General features: G+C 39.9%; 1 protein-coding gene across 4 annotated transcripts in view; it reads right to left on the bottom strand.

The window, feature by feature from the left end:
- Positions 1-21427, bottom strand: part of USP49 (ubiquitin specific peptidase 49) — an 85181-nt gene that overhangs the window by 50376 nt on the left and 13378 nt on the right. For all 4 annotated transcript variants that reach the window (XM_039242621.1, XM_039242622.1, XM_039242620.1 and 1 more), the window contains exon 3: positions 6372-6445. The gene's annotated coding sequence lies outside the window, so the exon portion shown is untranslated. The remainder of the gene's footprint in view (positions 1-6371; positions 6446-21427) is intronic.

Below are 21427 nucleotides of genomic sequence, written 5' to 3'. Positions count from 1 at the left end.
ATTCTCTTTAACTCCTTATTCATGTCACAGTCAAGTCAGGTTACCAAAGCCTACTAATTTGTATTCAGAAATGAGAGTACCAGACTGAGGGCTAAGTTCTTTGTTACAGTAGCTCATTTAAGAGAATAGAATCAAATGCACTCATCCCACCCCACCACGGTTCTTAAACCTAACTGCCTTGCTCATTGCTATTGCTACTCTCCCCGCCCCATCTTGGCCCTTAACACTGCAGGCCTCTGCTATTATTGCTTTAAGTGCTAGTTGATCTTGATGCCTTCTGTCTTTTTAGCTCTACTATATATCTTTTTTTTTTTTAATTTATTTCTCGGAGAGAAAGAGCGTGAGCAGGGGAGGGTCAGAGAGAGAGGGAGTCACAGACTGAAACAGGCTCCAGGCTCTGAGCTGGCAGTCAGCACAGAGCCCGACGCGGGGCTCGAACCCACGAACCGCGAGATCATGACCTAAGCGAAAGTCGGACGCTTAACCGACTAAGCCACCCAGGCGCCCCAGCTCTACTATATATCTTAAATATTATCACTGTATTAAACAAAAACAGCATCTTTACAATATACTATATTTCCCTGTTTAAAAATCCACAATGGTTGGGGTGCCTGGCTGGCTCAGTCGTTAGGACATGCAACTCTTGATCTTGGAGGCATGAGTTCAAGCCCCACGCCCCATTGGGCATAGAGCTCGCATAAAAAAACAAACACAACGCGCAATGATTATCTATCTAATACCCAATAGATAGTTGATACACCGAAAGCATATTTATTTTAAAAACCTATCTCAAACATGGCATTACCTTTTACTAGGCCTGTAACTTTAAATTTGTTTCCATATTCATTAAAATGAGGTACGATATCTATATGCCTCAGAGTGGAGGTCGATGATTGAATAAAATAATCTATGTGACAGTGCTTAGCATATAGGAGGTGCTCAAAAGATACCAGATGAATAGCACTAATGTGAATGAATATTCTAACCTCAACAGTATTTGAAGGGATTTTTTTTTAGAAATAGTTATTGTCAAGTTGGATTCTATATAATACCCAGTGCTCATCCCCACAAGTACCCTCCTCCATGCCCATCACCCCCCTTCCCCCCCACACCCATCAGTCCTCAGTTTGTTCTCAGCATTCAAGAGTCTCTCATGATTTGCCTCTCTCCCCCTCCCCCACTGTTTCCCCCCTTTTGAAGGGATTTTTAAATGAGAGAACAGACCAAGTGTCTAACACAACCCCTGGTATGTTGCATGTACTTGATCACATATGTTACAACTTGGGCTTACAGTAAAGCGTGGCAGAAATGAAGACGTGTTTATCTCCTTTCCTCTCAAAATCCCACTAAAATCCCAGTAAAGGGTAATAAAGGGCATAAACTCCTAAGGACAGAAAGAGTGGGAAATGATAGAATAGTACATGAGAGGTATTAAAACTTTGGAATCTGGAAAGCAAACAGAGGAATGGAAAGTTGTAACAGACAAGGCATGCTAAAACTTAAATGCTGCTCACATCAGGATGCACACACCAGCAAGCGGGTCAGAACTTCAGAACCTGGGAAGGCCCAGAAATTAGAGGCTCTATATACCTCTGACAGTAGAGGTAAGGTGGTTTTCAAGGGAATTGAAAGAAAAAAAAAAAAAAAAAGAGGGTGGTTGTACATCTTTGAAATGATTCCTCACAGCTTCCCCCATCTCTGGCCTAAGCAGCCAAGTGACTCTGCCTTTCCCACTCTGGCAGAAGACTGGGACTTTATGTGAACCCTAGACATTCTGGTCTTTAGTACAGTCCCAGGCACAGCTAGAAATGGGTGCCTGGCAGGTAGCGATGCTGAATAGACAACAGCCATTTGGTGCATTCTGATTAAGGGCACAATGCCACCCAATTTAAAAAAAAAAAAAAAAAAAAAAAAGGAGTTTCTATTAAAGTGTATTTTAAAATTAAGATAATCTTTAGAGATAATTTTTGGTCATTTGTATTTTGAATGTCAGTTTCATTTTCCATTAATATTCTAATGCCATTCCTAGTTGTCTGCATTTGGAAATGACTGAAGTCAGTGAGTGATATGACAGACATCCAGCCGGTGAGCAGAGTGTGATGGCCGCATTAGTTAACCTTCGAATCATTATTAAGTGATTCAATCTAATGAACCAAGTAATCTCTTTCTGTATAAAAGTCTATTAAACAAATTGCAGGGTCCTGGGAGCAACTCACCAGGCAAGGAAAATCTCACACATGTGTGAACATTTTTCTTCAAATAATGAAAAACAATTAGAATAAATGTAGCATCGGTTGACATTGAATTTTTTTAAGTCACATTTCTTGACAAAAGCGGCGCCAACTTGAAAACAAAACAAGACTAAAACAGCCACCACTGGGGTGATGAGACAGGCCACCTTTATTGGACCATGTATGATTTGAAAAATCCCAAATCATTTGGTATTTTTTTAAATAATAAAAAATAAAATTGCAAAATGTTAAGCAGGTTCCACTCTATCCTCTGCAGTCGGCCTCTGAGAAACAGTCGTTGTTTGAGACCCACAGCAGCCATCACCAGTTCTGAGCCTGTCCTGAAGAGGGAGCTGTGCCTAGGACAAAGGACTGGAATGGAAAGCTGGAATGGAAGCCCCAGGAGGGTAGAGGCATTTTTGTTTTTATTTTGGGCATTGACTTATTTCCGGCCCCTAGAACGTGGCTGAAACACAGTAGGTGCTCAATTAATATTGTCAAATAAAAGACTGTCCTGAAACGTCCTTTTGGTTGCTCCAACATTCCACATGTGGCACGTATCAGTGGGGACACTGGCAAGGTTGGACGGTATTCCCACTTCAAATCAAGTCCTCCTTTCTCCAGATTTCTCCAGATTATAATCTGGAATATACCCTTTAGCACAAGTATGAAAAAGGGCAGAAGCCTCACTTCTCTAGACCAGGGGCACAGCCTCAGTCTATCAGGATGTTCCTAGAATAGACAGGGAAGTGTTGTGTGCCAGGCATCACCTGTGACCATTCGCAACCCACCCAATCACTAGACAGGGCACCATGACTTTCGGGCTCAGACCGGGGTCATTTTTATGTTCTAACATAGAAATAAACCTTAGTCCTTCTCACTGCAAATGTAGAGAAGAGTAGCCTTATTTTACATTCTGCAAATCTTTTCAATGTCTGGATTAAGGAAGACAGCTATACTCTCCTATCTGTTTCTGTACTCGGTTACATATCGTGTAGGCTTTCGAAAACTCTACTATATACTTGCAAGCAAGTAATGTTTTAGTACTGTCATGAACATAGTTTTGACTCTTGAAAGAGTCTCAGAGGCCCCTGACCCACTCTTAAAGACACTGTTGTAAAAGGTATGTATACTAACAGTCATAACTTTGATCAACATGTAGAAGGGATTCTCAAACAGGAAGTGGAGTTAAAAAAGATAGAGAGGATGGGACACCTGGGTGGCTCAGTCCTTTAAAGCAGCCAACTCTTGGTTTCAGTTCAGGTCATGATCTTACAGTTCATGACGCTGAGCCTTGCAACGGGTTCTGAGCTGACAGCACAGAGCCTGCTTGGGATTCTCTCTCTCCCTCTCTCTGTCCCTCCCTCCCCTGCTTGTGCACTCTCTCTCTCAAAATAAATAAAATAAACATTTAAAAAAAGGAGGCAGGAAACATCACTGACTACCTGTGATCACAGTTTACAAGAAAGCAAAAACATTTTATTAGTGTTGTTATCTTAAATGTTGCTTACTCTGTACTTTACCGTATTTCAACAGGAATGAATTGCTATGTGAGGAAAAGAAAAGCCAATGTTTCTCCCTGACAAGACAGACCTCAGAACAAAACCCACGTTTTCCAACTCCTTCCAGTTCCTACACAAATATGGATTGTTAATGTATACTCACTTTTTAGACCATCACTTCTAAGTGACATTCTAATGATAAGACACATAAGTCACCTTTCTCCTGCCTTGCCTTTCCTTGCACAACTTTCTGCTGTCATTCAAATATTATTTAACAGAACAAAAGAACAATTTCCAATCACTAATCAGTTCTCAAATGCTGCATGGTTCAAGCTTTCTGAGTGCCCGTTTCTACAAATAGCAGCTAAATGGCAATCTACAAAAGCAACTCACTCTAATCCCTTTCTTAAACATGTATATAGCGGTCCTTAGCAGGTGCAAGTGATTTTCTATCTACGACATGATTCATAAAAAAGCAAAAGAGCTGTATTCATTTAACTATGGTCCAAGACAAATAATTATTTACAGATGATCATCTCACACCATCCTTCCTCCCAAACTGAAGAAGATACATGATTTCAAATAGTCCTTCCCACAGTCATGCAAATACAGATTAGTTATGGTGACTTTTTCAGGAAATATTTGGCTCTGTTGTCTTATTTAAACTTACACCCACCTTAACAAGCCTTTTAAGAGTTTATTAAGTTAGCCAGCAGTTACAAGCTCTGGAACAGAGGATCTTGGTTTGAATCTGAAAGATGTCATTTGCAATGTGACTTTGGACAAATTACTTAATCTGTGCCTCAGTTCCTTCAACTTTTAAAATAAAGATAATTGGGGCACCTGGATGGCTCAGTCGGCTAAGCGTCCGACTTCAGCTCAGGTCATGATCACACAGTTCGTGGGTTCGAGCCCCACATCAGGCTCTTTGCTGACAGCTAGCTCAGAGCCTGGAGTCTGCTTCTATGTTTCCCTCTCTCTCTACCCTCCCCTGCTCATGCTGCCTCTCTCTCTCTCTCTCTCAGAAATAAATAAAACATTTAAAAAATAAAAGAAAGATAATAGCAGTATCTGCCTCATAAGTAAATGATGGGATTAAATGAGATAATGAAGAAGTGGGTAAACACTTAAAACAGTGCCTGACACAAAAAAAGTACTTAGTAAATGCTAACTTCTGTTTTTATATATTAGTCATCTGAAATAGTCACAGCAGACAGAATAGTCCATAAAAATCTAATAGAGCCCCAGAATAACACTGGAGGGAAATTTTAAGGAGAGATGACTTAGTGTCCTTCTTACTTAACAATAGGTAAGTGTCTGCACTACCTAAGAAAGTGCTGACAAGCCATGGAAAAGATATCAAAGACATTTTCATAATTATTATGATTCTGTGAAACAAGAAAAAAAAACTCAAAAAGACTTGTCCCTCAAAATAGATTGAAGGAGTCTTAACAGAAAATTTGACATACATACCTAGAAACAAGAGGATCAAGCCTTCTGCTGTAACACAACAGGGCAAGACAAAACTATCAGAGCCAGAAGAGGCTTTTTATGCATGTATTCCTGTAAGCACCATATACACCATGAGCCAGGCAGTAAGAGCTGAAGGTGTCTAACTCTATTCTCACACACAGTCTAGCAGCATACTTGGAGAGAACTGAAGCTTGAAACCAAAAAGAACACTTTCATGAAAATTTTTAGAAATCCTTGCCACCAGGGTTAACTAACAAGATGGCTTAACTCCTGCAGTATATCAGAAAAAGATTCATCTGTGGAGGGCTGGTACATAAAAAGGCTAACTGGGATACATATGAGAATTATAGCTAACTCTTACTGAATATTTACTATGTTTCAGGCATTATTCCAAGTTTTTTAGATGTATTAACTAATTAATCCTCAACATCATGATTAAATAGGAATTTTACTATCCCCACTTACACCAAGGAATTGAGCCACAGAGAAATTAAGCTGCCCAAATGTCAAGTTAATGATGGCTAGTTAAAATCAGTTTGGCTTCTAAACCCAAGTTTTCATTAGGCAAAGTAGAAGGCTACACAAATACGTAGCATACACTTATATACCCTGGGGGACGGGGTGCTAAGGTTTAGGGAGACGATTTTGGTTATCTATAATGTTTGATTATTGACGATAAGAATGTATGGACTTGAATGATTACAAAAATTTCTATCTCATAAATTAGTCACACGCTTTATTGGAATTTCTGTGGAATTCCATTGACATAATCTGCACGTGCCTAAACGAACAGGATCGCCACAGTGAGCCTAACATCACAGTGGCTGGCAGTATTTGGAAAATGAGAAGGGGTGGCTAATACCCTTGACAGGTCGTGACAGATGTGGTCTCTATCCAACCACCAGTAAGCTTCAAGACCTATCCTAAATTTGTTTTTTAGTATGGTTGCTGATCCATAAAGGTCCTACCTTTATCATCAAATATTGTGTCTCCTCGTAGATTAAGTTAGCTCATAGTACTGAAAAATTCACAACAGTGAGAAGGAAAAAGGTGGTAAAAGTTCAGAATGGGGTTAAGACAACTATTACTCACCCTAATGGTATACCAACCTTGACCACTTACTACAGATTGGCCATACGTAACACTATTATAGTTTTTTTCTTACCCACTAAACAAGTTTTTTCCATCTTCTTCCATATTATTCCACAGCCATTGATTAGGTTTCCTCTTCTCTATTACCTGTGGGGGAAACAACCCATAAGGCTGGGCTAATATATAGCAAGAGAAAAGCAATTTCTTGAATTTATAAATTTTAAAAAAAGGATCAGTACCTAGGATCTGTGACTACATGGAGTTTAGGCTTAAAAGCTCTATGAAATAGCTATCAATCTGAGGAGTAATGACCTCAATAATTATGATGGTGAATGGGGGAGGAGAAGGGGAAAAACAGGGAAGAGGGAGGGAGGCAAACCATGAGAGTCTCTTGAATACTGAGAACAAACTGAGGGCTGATGGTGGGGGAGAGAGGAAGGGGAGTGATGGGCATGGAGGAGGGCACCTGTTGGGATGAGCACTGGGTGTTATATGGAAACCAACTTGACAATAAACTATGAAAGAAAAAAATAATTATGATGGTGATCTTGAGCTTAATTCTGAAAAAGATTAATAAGGCTCCAAATGTTCAAATATTTTCCATCTAGATTCCACTTAGATCCTTTAAACTACTGCAATATACTTTTTTTTAATGTTTGTTTATTTCCGACAGAGAGACAGACAGAACACGAGTGGGGGAGGGGTAGAGAGAGAGGGAGACACAAAATCTGAAGCAGGCTCCAGGCTCTGAGCTGTCAGCACAGAGTCCAATGTGGAGCTCGAACTCACAAACTGTGAGTTCATGACCTGAGCCGAAGTTGGACACTTAAACGACTGAGCCACCCGGGCTCCCCCTAAACTACTGCAATATACTTTTGAGTGGGAAGAGGAGAATTACAGATACATAAAACAAATCACTACAGTAGGAACAAACCAACGGATGACATCCTTTTAAATGGTCATTAAAAATAAAGTCCCTAACAAGCAAATTTCAAGTTTACCACCTAGTGAGACTTGCTGAATTCTCAGGTTCTCTGGCATTATACAAGGCAAGAGAACAGGATGCAGAGTAACAGAGGCCAGCTATCAACACAGTGCTCACTTACTAGTATAAGACTTTATGCAAGTTTCTTAATTTGTCTGAGCCTATCTTCTTATATACTTCATAGCACTAGTTTAAGGACTAAATGAGAATGTAGGTAAAATGCTAGGTCACTACCTGGCACACAGCTGATGATCAACAAAGGTTTAGCTCTCTTCTTTTATTTTTCTACCTTTAGTTTACAGCAATTTTCAGAACTTAAGAAGGAGAAAATCCATTCTTGAAAACCTTACCTTATTTTTATTCCATCAAATAATAACAATAACAACGATGATGATTATGAGGAGGAGGAGGATAGATACCCCCGGCACGTATATAGGCTTTAATATGTGCCAGCCACTCATCTACACACTCTCGCATACATTAACTCATTCACTTCTCACAACAACTATGAGTTAAATATTATCTTTATTCCCATTTGACAGACACAAACTGAGGCACAAATATGTTCCACAGTTACTAAGGGACAGAGCTAGGATTCAAAACCAGGCTTCTGCTCCTAAGTAGTACTAGCGCTAAGGACTAACATTGAAATGAGAGCAGCAATGCCGGTCCTTGAAGAGCTCTCTAATATTAATGCAGTCAGACAGGTAATGTTCAGATGGTGTACCAAGTAGAACAGATTCATATTCTAGGTAATTAAAGTTCTCTAAATACATAGATTAAATATAATTAAGATTCAATATATATACACTGTAAGCTAAATATAGTTTATATATTTTAAAATACAGTTTGTACATTATATATCTCAAAATATCTTTAATATGTATTTTATAATGTATTTTATAAAGTTTAGAAAGTTCATCAAGAGAATATTAATACGTTTAAATCAGAAAACAATCTAATCAAGATTATGCCCTTCTTGGCAAGGTCAGTTGTGTGGCACATTCCAAAATACAAACATTTATTATCCTAGTTATACACTTATTATCCTAGTTATGCCTTGTCTACAACTGTCTTTCCCTGTGAACTCCTGCAGGACAATGACTGTACCTTGTCTTACTTATTGTGAACATCAGTAATGTCTAAAACTGTGCCTAGTCTTTACGAGATGTTCAATAAATACTGATGAAAGAACAAACATGCTGGATAGGAAACAAAGAAAATTTTCAAATCCATCTGTCATTTCTATTCACATTCGAAGGCACCAATGCTCTAGGCTTACTTCCAACCACCCATCCACTCTATGATTTTAGTACCAGCAAGGCCTTGCAGGATCTGAGTGTTTTCCTTGATCTGGTCCCATTTTTGGCCTATTCCAATCAATAAGCTCATATAGCAAAATGTCTTATTACAAAAAGTCTCAAGTATACAACTAATCAGAAGACTCATGCATGAATAGCACTTTATGGTTTTCCAGGTGGTTCCAAACATCCCTCTCAGGTGCCTGAAAACAACACTGAGAGCAGACAAGGCAGGTGTGATAAGCCAGGAAGCTACATCTAATGTTGACTGCTTTGAAGTGGAAACATTTTCATTGTCACAGCTGAAGAACCAACCAACGGCGTAGAACCTGAGTTAGATGATTTCTCTGTAGTTGGGTAGAAAGTCCAAAGTAAAAAATAGGCCAAAAGCCTTAGAAGATACAAAGGCAGACTAAACTCTGATAATAAGGAACAATTTTACATGCATCCACTGCTAAATAGCAAAACTTCATGTAAAATTTTAAGACCACAATTAAATGTCTCTTGGATGCCAAATTAGGAAGTCCAGGTTCGACTGGCAGGAAGAAAGAGAGCTAGGGTGGATATCAGCAAGCCTGGATTTCAGTCCACGCTCTTGTTACTAAAGTTTTGTGATATCCAGGTCCACTCGAATTTGAAATTCCACAATTTGTACATATTACCCAGAGTAAATAATCATGTAAAAAGAAACATTTAACACTACATTTCAGAGCACAGTATGCATAGCATGAACAAAAGACTCAAGATCTGCTGACTTTACTATTCTAAGTTATTAGTTGCTATGGGTTTCATCCATTAATGGTTCTGACTGATGGTTTATGTTCAAATTTAGGATCTCTGCACAGAAACTGCAAAACAGATTTGTGATTTTCTGTGAAATACAAAGGGTGCTAGGACTGATCTTACACACTCTGACCATGGTTAAAAATAATCTAGCCACCTGGGTGGCTCAGTCAGTTAAGCACTGGACTCTCGATTTTGGCTCAGGTCATGATCTCACAGTTCATCAGTTCAAGTCCCGCGTTGGGATTCTCCCTTTCCTTCTGCTCCTCCTCAACTCATACGCACACGCTCTTTCTCTCAAAATAAATAAACAGGCTTAAAAAAAAAAAGAATAATCTAGGTGGTAAAATCCAAGTTCACTTGCCAAATGAATTGATTTCTTATAACCTGTTTATTTAAATGCTTTTTCGGGACACCTAGGTGGTTCAGTCCACCTCCTGATCTTGGCTCAGGTCATAATCTCACGATCGTGATATCAAGCCTGGCTTGGGATTCTCTCTCTCTCTCTCTCTCTCTCTCTCTCTCAAAATAAATAAAGAGAAAATGCTTTTTCACCATTAAACAGAAATGTGGTCCATGAGCTTATAAAGCTATGTTATACAGTGTACATGGAATATCAACCTAGACTATGAACTTTCTGAGAACAGATTGTTTCTCATTCATACTAGTGTCCTATTGACTTAATATATACTGTTAGTTGCATAATTTGCTGAGAGAGGACCTCCTCTTTTAAACTGACCTTGATCTCAAATTTTACTTCTTAGGCAATATGCTTTCTAACATTTACAAACTATTTTCAACTAAAAACTTCACATGACATTTACCACTGTAAGCTGTAACTTTTTTCATCTCTACATGCGCACGTTTGTTTTAAAATGAAACACTGCACATTGTTTCAGCCTTCTGAAATAAAAACATATTGGGACCATTACAATGATGTATAAGAGAGCCAGAGTGTCAGGCTGAAAGATGGTCAAGCAACACATTAGAAATTTTTTTCCCCTAATTTCTGTGTGGTGGTTAGAATCAAAAAAGGTTTAGAAATCCACCTGTCTTGATTGACTTCCGTATCTATTAAAATACTAGATGGGGCTGTTTATTCATAAGGGGCATAAGAACACAGGAGTGCAAGAGCCTTAGCTTATCCACTTATTAGCAGTGTGACCCTGGACAATTCACTAATGTCTTGTACATGGATGTAATGTCAGCTCTGCTCCCTTCCAAGGGTGCTGCACAAAACAGATAAGGAAATGTGTGTGGAAGTGCACTGTAAACTGACAAGAGCTGCACATGGGTTAGCTCTTCTTTCCTTTGCTACCAAAAATAGCAGAGGCTTTAGATCATTATTGTGGTGGGAAGAGACAGTGATATTTGAACATTTCAGGTGTTTGGGGAAACATGCTAGGATAAAAGAACCCGATCTTTCGTGTGGAGCACAAGAATCCTAACATGTATTTTTGGTATCTGTGTCTTTATTTTAATTAAATAACATCCTGGTCTTAACAGCTTATAGGGATTAAAGGGCATAAGCTCTTAGCCATATTGAGAATTTCTTCTCACCAAAATATAAAATGACTTAAAAGCAATAGCATACAGGGGCGCCTGGGTGGCTTAGTCGGTTTAGTGTCCGACTTTTGCTTAGGTCATGATTTCGCGGTTCGTGGGTTCGAGCCCCGTGTCGGGCTCTGTGCTGACTGCCAGCTCAGAGCCTGGAGCCTGTTTCAGTCTGTGACTCCCTCTCTCTGACCCTCCCCTGCTCACGCTATCTCTCTCTCTCCTAGAAATAAATAAAAAAAAAAATTTAAAAAAAAAAAAAAAGCAATAGCATACAATACTTGCATTCTCCCCAATCATCCAAGATAAATGTATGCAAACAAAAGCAGTACCAAATCCCATTTAGTGTGCAAGCAGCAGCGACAGCCACAAAAACGGCCTTCCATAGACAACGGAATTGCTATTTCGTCACTGTGCTTAAATCTAATGCTGTGTTTATACTCCCCACATATAATAAATATTATTAATTGGTAGAGCTCAGTCTGCCAGCATACATTCAAACCATTTTAAAAACATTAGTTGTTATTACTAAGCACATTTTATAAATACTACACAATAATTTTGTCAGCACAGAGCAGTGATTTTAATGGGAAGAGAACATTTATGAACATTTATTATACCCCTACTAGATACCGTGCTATGTGAGGTGTTTTTGCACACATCCGGTAGGTGTCAGTGGCACTTTACACAGATGAAGAATGGATACTCAAATTGGTTATTAAAGACTAGGCCAGGACCACACAGCAAAAAAATGGCAGTACCAGGCCCAAGATAACTATTGTGATTCAATAACTCTACATATGTGGCAAAGAACATGAGGTTTAATGAAGTTTGGTTTTGTGCCATGGTAAAATTCAGTTGGCAGTTAACAATATCCTGAGACACTTTACATGTCTTGCTCAAGAAGGGACTGAACTGGGGGCACCTGGGTGGCTCAGTCAGTTAAGCGTCCGACTTTGGCTCAGGTCATGATCTCACAGTTCGTGGGTTCGAGCCCTGCATCGGGCTCTGTGCTGACAGCTAGCTCAGAGCCCGGAGCCTGTCTCCTGTCTTCGGATTCTGTCTCCTTCTCTCTCTGACCCTTCCCTGTTCATGCTGTCTCTATTTCTCTCTCAAAAATAAATAAAGCATTAAAAATTTTAAAAAAGAAGGGACTGAACTGAAAAAGGAACTCCTTCTATAGAAACAGTTTCTGATTTTAAATTTTAAAACATAAACTCTTAGGGGCGCCTGGGTGGCTTAGTCGGTTAAGCGTCCGACTTTCGCTTGGGTCATGATCTCGCGGTTCGTGGGTTCGAGCCCCGCGTCGGGCTCTGTGCTGACTGCCAGCTCAGAGCCTGGAGCCTGTTTCAGTCTGTGACTCCCTCTCTCTCTGACCCTCCCCTGCTCATGCTGTCTCTATCTCTCTCCTAGAAATAAATAAAACATTAAAAAAAAAAAATTAAAAAAATAAATAAATAAAACATAAACTCTTAGAACTGCAGCCTGGCTCAGGGAGTAGAGCATAAGACTCTTGATTTTGGGGTCATGAGTTGAAGCCTCACGTTGGGTACAGAGCTTACTTTAAAAAAAAAAAAAAGACATCACAGCAGCTAGTTGTTTTCATAGAAAACTCTACAAAGGAAACAAATTCACTAGAGCCAATAACTGTTTTTGTTTTTAATTTTTTTTTAATGTTTTATTTACTTCTAGGAGAGAGAGAAAGCGTGAGCAGGGGAGGGTCAGAGAGAGAGGGAGTCACAGACTGAAACAGGCTCCAGGCTCTGAGCTGGCAGTCAGCACAGAGCCCGACGCGGGGCCCGAACCCACGAACGGTGAGATCATGACCCAAGCGAAAGTCGGACGCTCAACCGACTAAGCCACCCAGGCGCCCCAAGAGCCAATAACTGTTTTTGAAAAGAAGCTATCTCTTGGAAATTATATCAATATAAGCGCCCCAAATTACTTACAAACATGAAATTATTTTAAGAATTTTGAATATTAGAAAAATGCTTCCTATAATCACAGCTGCTCTTTTAAAAATTAAAGCTAACTCTAACCTACATATCACTATCCACTATACTATCAAGTGATATTGTTGGTTTTCCCCGAAAATTCCCATCAAAAAACAGGTATTTATAAAATAAACATTTTGGGGTGCCTGGGTGGCTTAGTCGGTTAAGCGTCCGACTTTCCATTAGGTCGTGATCTCGCGGTTCGTGGGTTTGAGCCCCGAGTCGGGCTCTGTGCTGACAGCCAGCTCAGAGCCTGGAGCCTATTTCAGAGTCTATATCTCCCTCTCTCTCTGACCCTCCCCTGCTCACGCTGTCTCTCTCTCTCCCAGAAATAAAAAAAAAAAAGAATTTAAAATAAACATTTTAGAAGGGCTCTAAAATGGATAATACTAAAGATACAAAAAGGTTTAGGATTATACATCTGTGCCAAGCAATGAGATGTTAGGAGGGTTTGGACAAGAACCAAAACCCTGTAGAGCTTTCCAACAGGTTCTAGCAGAAGCAATACAGAGCTTGATGGCTGCATGGTTATCTGGTTATTGTATTCCAAGATAGAAAATAAACCCAGATCTTGGGGCACCTGGGTGGCTTAGTTGGTTAAGCGTCCGACTTTCGCTTAGGTCATGATCTCACGGTTCGTGGGTTCGAGGTCCGCGTCGGGCTGTGTGCTAACTGCCAGCTCAGAGCCTGGAGCCTATTTCAGAGTCTGTGTCTCCCTCTCTCTCTGACCCTCCCCTGCTCACGCTGTCTCTCTCTCTCTCCTAGAAATAAATAAAAAAATATTAAAAAAAAAAAGAAAAGAAACCCAGATCTTAAAAATATAAAACTGTATCAAGTTATAAAACAAGACCCTAATTAGGTTTTGTGGTTAAGAAAGCAGGTTTAGGGAGCACCTGGGTGGCTCAGTCGGTTAAGCATCCGTCCGACTTAGTCATGATATGGGTTGTGAGTCTGAGCCCATGCTGGGCTCTATGCTGATTGTTCAGAGCCTGGAGTCTGCTTCAGATTCTGTGTCTCCCCTTCTCTCTGCCCCTCCCCTGCTCATCCTCTGTCTCTGTTTCTTGATAATAAATGTTAAAAAAAAAATCTTTCTAAAAAAAAAAAGAAAAAGTGCTCAGAAGAGTCAATGGCACAATAGCATCATCTATAATTCTTCTAGTATTACCTTGTATAAAAAATAAAACACACATAACACAATTAGCTCAATTGGTTAAGTGCCCAACTTTGACTCAGGTCAGGATCTCACAGTTTGTGAATTCGAGCCCCGTATCTGGCTCTCTGCTGTCAGTACTGAGCTCGCTTCAGATCCTGTCCATGCCCTCTCTCTCCGCCCTCCCCAACTCACCCCTGCCCTGCTCTCTCAAAAATCAACACTTAAAATTAACTAAAAATAAGTAAAACACACATGTAAAAAGAATGAAGGCCTTTCATTATTGAGCTAATTCGTTTCCCAGTTTAGAATTTAAAACATAATTTAAAAAGGGGTATCTGGATGGTTTTGTCAGTTAAGCGCTGGACTCTTGATTTGCACTCAGATCATGGTCTCATAGTTTGTGAGACTGAGCCCCTCGCTGGGATCTGTGCTGATAGCACAGAGCTTTCTTGGGATCCTCTCTCTCCGTCTCTTTCTGCCCATCCCCCATGGCAGCTAGCTTGAGTGTGTGTGCTCTCTCACAAAATAAACAAACAAACATTTTTGAAACCATAATAAAAAGAAGTAAAATCCTAACTTTCTTGATAACAGTCAGGGTGGCATTTAACCTGGGGTGGGGCATAAGGGACGATCACAAAGGGAACTTCTACACTTTTAGGATGGTTATCCTGGCTTTTGTTTCACTGGGCTTTTTTTATGTTTTTTTTTTTTTTTTAATGTTTGTTTATTTTTGAGAGAGAGACAGAGTGAGAGCACGGGAGGGGCACAGAGAGAGGGAGATACAGAATCTGAAGCAGGCTCCAGGCTCCGAGCTGTCGGCACAGAGCCTGATGCAGGGCTCAAATTCGCAAACTACAAGATCATGACCTGAGCCAAAGTCAGATGCTTAACTGAGCCACCCAGGCGCCCTGGTCTTTAAAATGTACATATGTTTTAGGGCATCTGACTGGCTCAATCAGTAGAGCATGAAACTCCTGAGCCCCACACTGGGTGGAGAGATCACTTAAAAATAAAAGCTTGAGGAGCCTAGGTGGCTCAGTTAGTAGAGCATCTGCCTGAGCCCTGTATAGGGTTCTCTGCTGTCAGCGAGGAGCCCACTTGGTATCCTGTCTCCCTCTCTGGACCCCTCCTCCTCTCATGCTCTCCCTCCCACAAACAATAAACATGAAAAATAAAATAAAAATAAAATCTTTTAAAAAATATAATAAAATACACATGTTCTAAAATATATCTCACATATATAATATTTCACAATAAATAAATTAGAAAAAATAGAAGTTAAAGCATTTCCAAAGTATAATGAGAAAGTACATTTTAACCTTAGAAAAGGGGGAGAGGAAAAAAACAAAAAACAAAACCAATGCTCTGTTATTCTAAGTCTTCTAGATTACTCAGACTATGTATGCAACAGCTTAGGTCCGTTATGGAAACATTTCCAACAGCCTCCAGTCAATCCTAAGAGATGTTATTTTCCTTTGTGGGTTAGTTCTTACAAAGAGTACCCCTGATTCCCTGGGAGCACATCTTACGGTCATGAAAACTGGAAGCTGTAAGGAATCTCAGAGGGCTTGTCTTACAACATGTTCGCACCCCACACAAAGGAATGTTAGACCCTGGCTTCCAAATAACAGGTTTCTCCACTCTGCTCCCAGCTGTTAACGTCAGCCACCAATGTGACACAAAGGGGCAGAGTCTGATTTTTCAATTGCCTCGAAATAGTGACTAGAGAAAAGGTGAATTTATACCAACCATCAGGAATCCAAGACCTAATACGTACCCCGACAGGTGCTAGTACCTACAGAGGAGCCTGGTGCCTCAGTCAAAGAAGGCATTCCCGAAGTATGTGTGTAAGTGATGTAGTCAGAAGTACAAAGCAGGGGTTCTGCTCCCAAAGAATTCTATGTCACCACAGAATGAATTCGGTAGTGTACTGTGGGCAAATGTACAGTATACAGGAGGGAATGGGGAAATAACACAAAAGATTGATGTCGCATGGGGTAAAATGGAGAGAGAGGTCTTAGAGGAGAAGAACTGAGTTGAGTTTTGAAAAGTTGGTAAAGAAAGCATTCTAGGATTGGGGCGCATGGGTGGCTCAGTTAGTTAAGCATCTGACTTCGGCTCAGGTCATGATCTCATGGTCTGTGGGTTCAAGCCCCGCACTGGGCTCTGTGTTGACAGCTCAGAGCCTGGAGCCTGCTTCAGATCCTGTGTCTCCCTCATTCCAGATTCTGTGTCTCCCTCTCTCTCTGACCCTCCCCTGCTCATGTTGTCTCTCTCTCTCTCAGAAATAAATTTAAAAAAAAAAGAAAGCATTCTAGGATTTCTCCAAGAAAACCTGTTGAAATTTTTATACCTGCTTCCCTTTCCCACATTACTTTCAAATTTTGACATCCTGATTTGTTCTAAATTATTTCACCTGCTATAATTATAGCCACGAAAGAGTTTCCACCTTCCCCCTCAAAGAACTTTTGGGACTCACTGAAAACAGAATAGTAGGAGGAAAAAAAAGAAATGTTTAATACGAATTCCTTTTAAATGTTTAATACAGATTCCTCAAAACAGAAACATCTTTAAATGGTAAATACTCATTTTCTTAAGTTTTGAAGTTCACCAAAATAAAACCGGACCCCCCAAATTAACAGAAAAACATGTAAAAACAATCCCCTAGGGCACCAAGATGAGTCAGTTGGTTATGTGCCTGACTCTTGATTATGGCTCAGGTCATGATTTCACGGTTTGTGAGCTTGAGACCCATGATGGGCTCCACACTAACAGCATGGAGCTAGCTTAGAATTCTCTCTCTCTCTCTGCCCCTCACCTGCTTTTCTGTGCACTCGCTCTCTCTCAAAATAAATAAAATCTTTTTAAAAATCCTTTGAACTCATGACTGCAAACTTAAAATGTACATAAAATTAACCGGACATTTGGGTAACATGCACAATGAATAAAGGGCTTCTTTTTCCAGTTACTTTAATGAGAGACCACAGAACCATACTGGTAAAGAAAAGACAACTGGAAAAGAGACTCATTTCCAGTTCTAGATAGATGAGCAGACATAAATAAGCCACTTTGCACTCTGGGTCTGTTTCCACATCAGTAAAAGGAACATTAAGTTACATGATGAATATAGGCCTATCATTCTATCTGTAAACTTTCTAAGCCACTCAGATATCATTCTCTTACAGTAAGCTACGTGTTAGGCATTAATCCACAAGGATAGCAAAACCCAAAATGAATTTACGTTATCCAGAATTCTGTACTGTAGCAAAATTTTGCAATTAAATAAGCCATTCTAAGTCTTGTACTGAAAAAGGGCATTAGAGAACTAAGGTTGGATTTTCAATGAAACATAACACATTCAACACCCGCATTTACATCTCTGCTCTCTTCATAACTCCACTAAAACAGCAGTAAAAACAAGATCTACGAGAACAAATCATAAGAGAGGAAACCACTACAAGTTTTTGGAAGCTGAAAAGCAGATGGATAGGTTATCTGATTTAGCAGAGCATACAATGTAAAAACTAAGAGAGCATTAAGGGGAAGCCCAGAGCAAACTGAATTGTGCTGGGACACACCAAAAAGTTCAGAATACCTCTGCAAGTGGGGACAGCAGGCAGGGTTGAAAAAGAACAGGGTGAAAGTTCTAACCCAAGCAGCCATTGCTTGCATCAGAAGATGGGAAGCCTACTTTGGAAATTAGAGAGACTTTGGACTTAAGCACAACTTGGGGAAGGCATGGCCGTCTAAAAAGATAGAGATTATGGAAAAGTAGATATCCTGAAAGGTAGCTATCCCCAGCTCTTTCTCCATTCAGCTCCCCAAATGTTTCAGCCTGGGGTAAGCCAATGATGGGAGCATTCTCTCTGGAGAAGAATTTGCCCAACAGAAAAACACCTACAAATACTGACGACTAGAGGAGACCTCCTCACTATCTTATAATGAATAATGTCACCAGCCAACTTTTAGAAGCCCCTACTCTGTCAAACCCAGCTTTCAGTTTTTCAGTGGCTCATTATGGAACATGAGTAAGACAGCCAAGGCTATACATTTAAGAAAATCCCCTAAATGAAAAACTAAAATAAATGATCAAGTAAAGGTATTTTAAGGAAACAGATGGTACAGAAAACTGTAGGGGGAAAAATGTAATTACAATTAACATACTGAGAGAAGAGCTATCCCATGAAACAAAAATAGAAGACTATTAAAAAGCAATGTTCAGGTGTGCCTGGGTGGCTCAGTTGGTTGAGTGACAGACTCTTGGTTTGGTTCATCTCATGGTTTGTGGGATTAAACCCTCTTTTGGGCTCCACAGCTGGCAGCACAGAGCTGGCCTGGGATTCAGTCTCTCTCTCCCTCTCTTTCTGCCCCTTCCTCACTGGCACTGTCTCGATTTCTTTCAAAATAAATAAACTTAAAAGCAAAAAAACAAAGCAACATTCAGAGGGGCGCCTAACTGGCTCAGCTGGTAGAGCATCTGACTCTTGATCTCGGGGTTCTGAGTTCAAGCCCCATGCTGGGTACAGAGATTACATAAAAGTAAAACCTTGGGGAAAAAAAGGGGGGGGGGCAACATTCAGAGGAAAAAAAAAAGGAAACTTAAAAATATGATAGCAGAAACCTAATTAGAAGAGTCTGAAGATAAAGTTCAAGACATCTTCCAGAAAGTAGAGCACAGAGACAAAAATGATGAAATACAGAAAGATGGGAAAATTAAAGGACCCATCATTCTCTACATTCCAAACACAAATAATGAGAGTACAAAAGGGAAAGAACAGGGGCGCCTGGGTGACTCAGTCGGTTAAGCATCCGACTTCGACTCAGGTCATGATCTCGCGGTCCGTGAGTTCGAGCCGCACATCAGGCTCTGTGCTGACAGCTCAGACAGAGCCTGGAGCCTATCTTCAGATTCTGTGTCTCCGCCTCTCTCTGCCCCTCCCTGCTCATGCTCAATCTTTCTGTCTCTCAAAAATAAATAAATGTGTAAAAAAAAAAAAAAAAAGAGGGAAAGAACAGGAAAACCAGGGGAAAGGAAGGCAGGGGGGCATCTGTCAGTTAAATGTCTCTTTTTTTTTTAATTTTTTAATGTTTTATTTATTTCTGAGAGAGAGAGAGAGACAGCATGAGCAGGGGAGGGTCAGAGAGAGAGGAAGACACAGAATCTGAAACAGGCTCCAGGTTCTGAGCTAGCTGTCAGTACAGAGCCTGACGCAGGGCTCAAACCCACGAACCGTGAGATCATGACCTGAGCCAAAGTCAGACACTTAATCGACTGAGCCACCCAGGTGCCCCAAGTGTCTAACTCTTGATTTCAGCTCAGGTCATGATCTTGGGTTCATGGGTTCGAGCCCCACATCTGGCTCCATGCTGACAGTGCAGAGCCTGCTTGGGATTCCCCCTCTCCCTCTCTCTCTACTCCTCCCCTGATCACATGCTTACTTGCTCTCTAAGTAAATAAATAAGTAAAAACTTTTTTAAAAGGGGGGGGGCAGAGAGAAAAGGGGGAGATTGGTTAGAATTTAAGAATTCAAGTAAATCTCCCAGAACTGAAAAATGTATGTTTCCAGATTGAACAGGCCCCTGATGTGCCCTGCACAACAGATAAAGCAAGGCTCACAGTAAGGCAGATTATCATAAAATTTTAGAACATCAGAGAGAAAGACAAACATTACTTCCCAAGCCACCTCCAATTGAGGGAAAAGAAAAAAAAAAGAGTCAGAACATCATCAGACTTTTTATTAACAACAACAGAAGCTAAAAAACCTTAAGTGCTCAATAGATCAATTCCTGTTAAACTCAGAAAATTATTCTTTGTTCTACACCCAGGTAAACTACAAATCAAGTATGAGAGAAAAGGAAGACATTTTCATACATGCAAATTCTCAAATTTACATCCTATGCACCTTTTTCTTAGGAAACTTCTGGAAGAATTGCTTAAATATAAACAACAACGAGGGAAATGTGGCATTCAGGAAGCAGGGGTCCCACCAGAGGGAGGTGAAGGAAATAACCATTATGTAGGAAGGGAGATCCAAGGATGATAGCTATGCAGGTCTCAAGAACAATCTACACAGACTTTCAAAAAATAGCAGCATAAGCCTAAAAGTATGGCATTAAATGCCAAAAGAAACAGCTGGAAGAACAGAAAATGGAAGTCCTTGTAGAGGTCAAATGCTGGGGAGAGGAAAAGCAGGTAGGGTACTTTTTATGTTACATAAAGTTTAGCACTGATAAATATAAAATTTTAAAAGATTCTTGAAAAGGTTAAAGAGAATGTTTGAAAATCACATCTAAAACAAAACAAAACAAAACAAAAAAACAACCCATGATTTCCCAAGCAAGGTTTCTGAGGGAAAAAGAAAATAGTAAAGAAAAACACGTACTTCAAGGCAAAGCAAAATCAAGTTATTTGAAAAACACTACACCTGAGCATAGAATGTGGCTTTGTTTTCAAGCAATGTTTTGCTGACAGATACTTACTCAAAAGTCATAACTACAAAGCCAGGAAGGAAAAAAAAAAAAAAGGAAAAATTTAAACATATTATGGTATGACTGGGGAAAGTTCATAGTTTATGACTGCATCAAACACTTCACAAATTAAGATTCCTTTTTCACCCACTCAAACAGATGCTAAATCAAAGTTAAAAGAATAACTTGACTGCATCACATTTTGGTTAAGAAATGAAAACGGTTAAGACACAACTGTTTCCTCAGGAAAACGCCAATACTGCGGATTTGTTGAAACAAGTCAACATTTTGTGTCAGGGTTATTCAGCCTTTCCTAACCACTGAAACAAACAGTAGTGGGATTCATGCACAAACCTGAAATGACTAATAAATAAGCCTCTAAGAAACGGCATCTCAGGAAATATGCTCTTCTCTATCTCTATCTCCAAACACTGTAAAAATTAAAACATCTAGATTTTCTACTGCTCTCTCACAGCAAGTGCATCTAAAATAGTGTTCGTTCATATTTAACATTATCTACTTCTGTTCAATGAATGTTAAAATCATACTTATAATCAAGTGTTGGGCTCTTCAATAAATAGACAAGTAGAGAAGGTGCCGCCCACCATTTACTCAGTTTTCTGACATCTAGGGAGACTGTACACGTGGGAAATAGCTGGATCTAATATTCTCTGATAATCCACTGATTTGTGGTCAGGGGAGATCTTTTTAAACTACTGTAATGAAGCCACTCTCCCACCTAATCTACTCTGCTAAGAACTTTGCTCTCCTTTCAGCATAAATGAAGACCATGGGAAGAGATGAATTAGCAGGGTGGCTTAATTGTAGCATACTGTACAGCCTTCAAGTTGAATGCATAAAAATACATTCGTTTCAGTCTCTTGGAATCAA

Source organism: Hyaena hyaena, unplaced genomic scaffold, assembly GCF_003009895.1.
Source record: "Hyaena hyaena isolate Hyena2069 unplaced genomic scaffold, ASM300989v1 scaffold_211, whole genome shotgun sequence".
Taxonomy (NCBI): domain Eukaryota; kingdom Metazoa; phylum Chordata; class Mammalia; order Carnivora; family Hyaenidae; genus Hyaena; species Hyaena hyaena.
The sequence above is the reverse complement of the archived record's forward strand: the minus strand, read 5'-3'. Positions and strand labels throughout refer to the sequence as shown.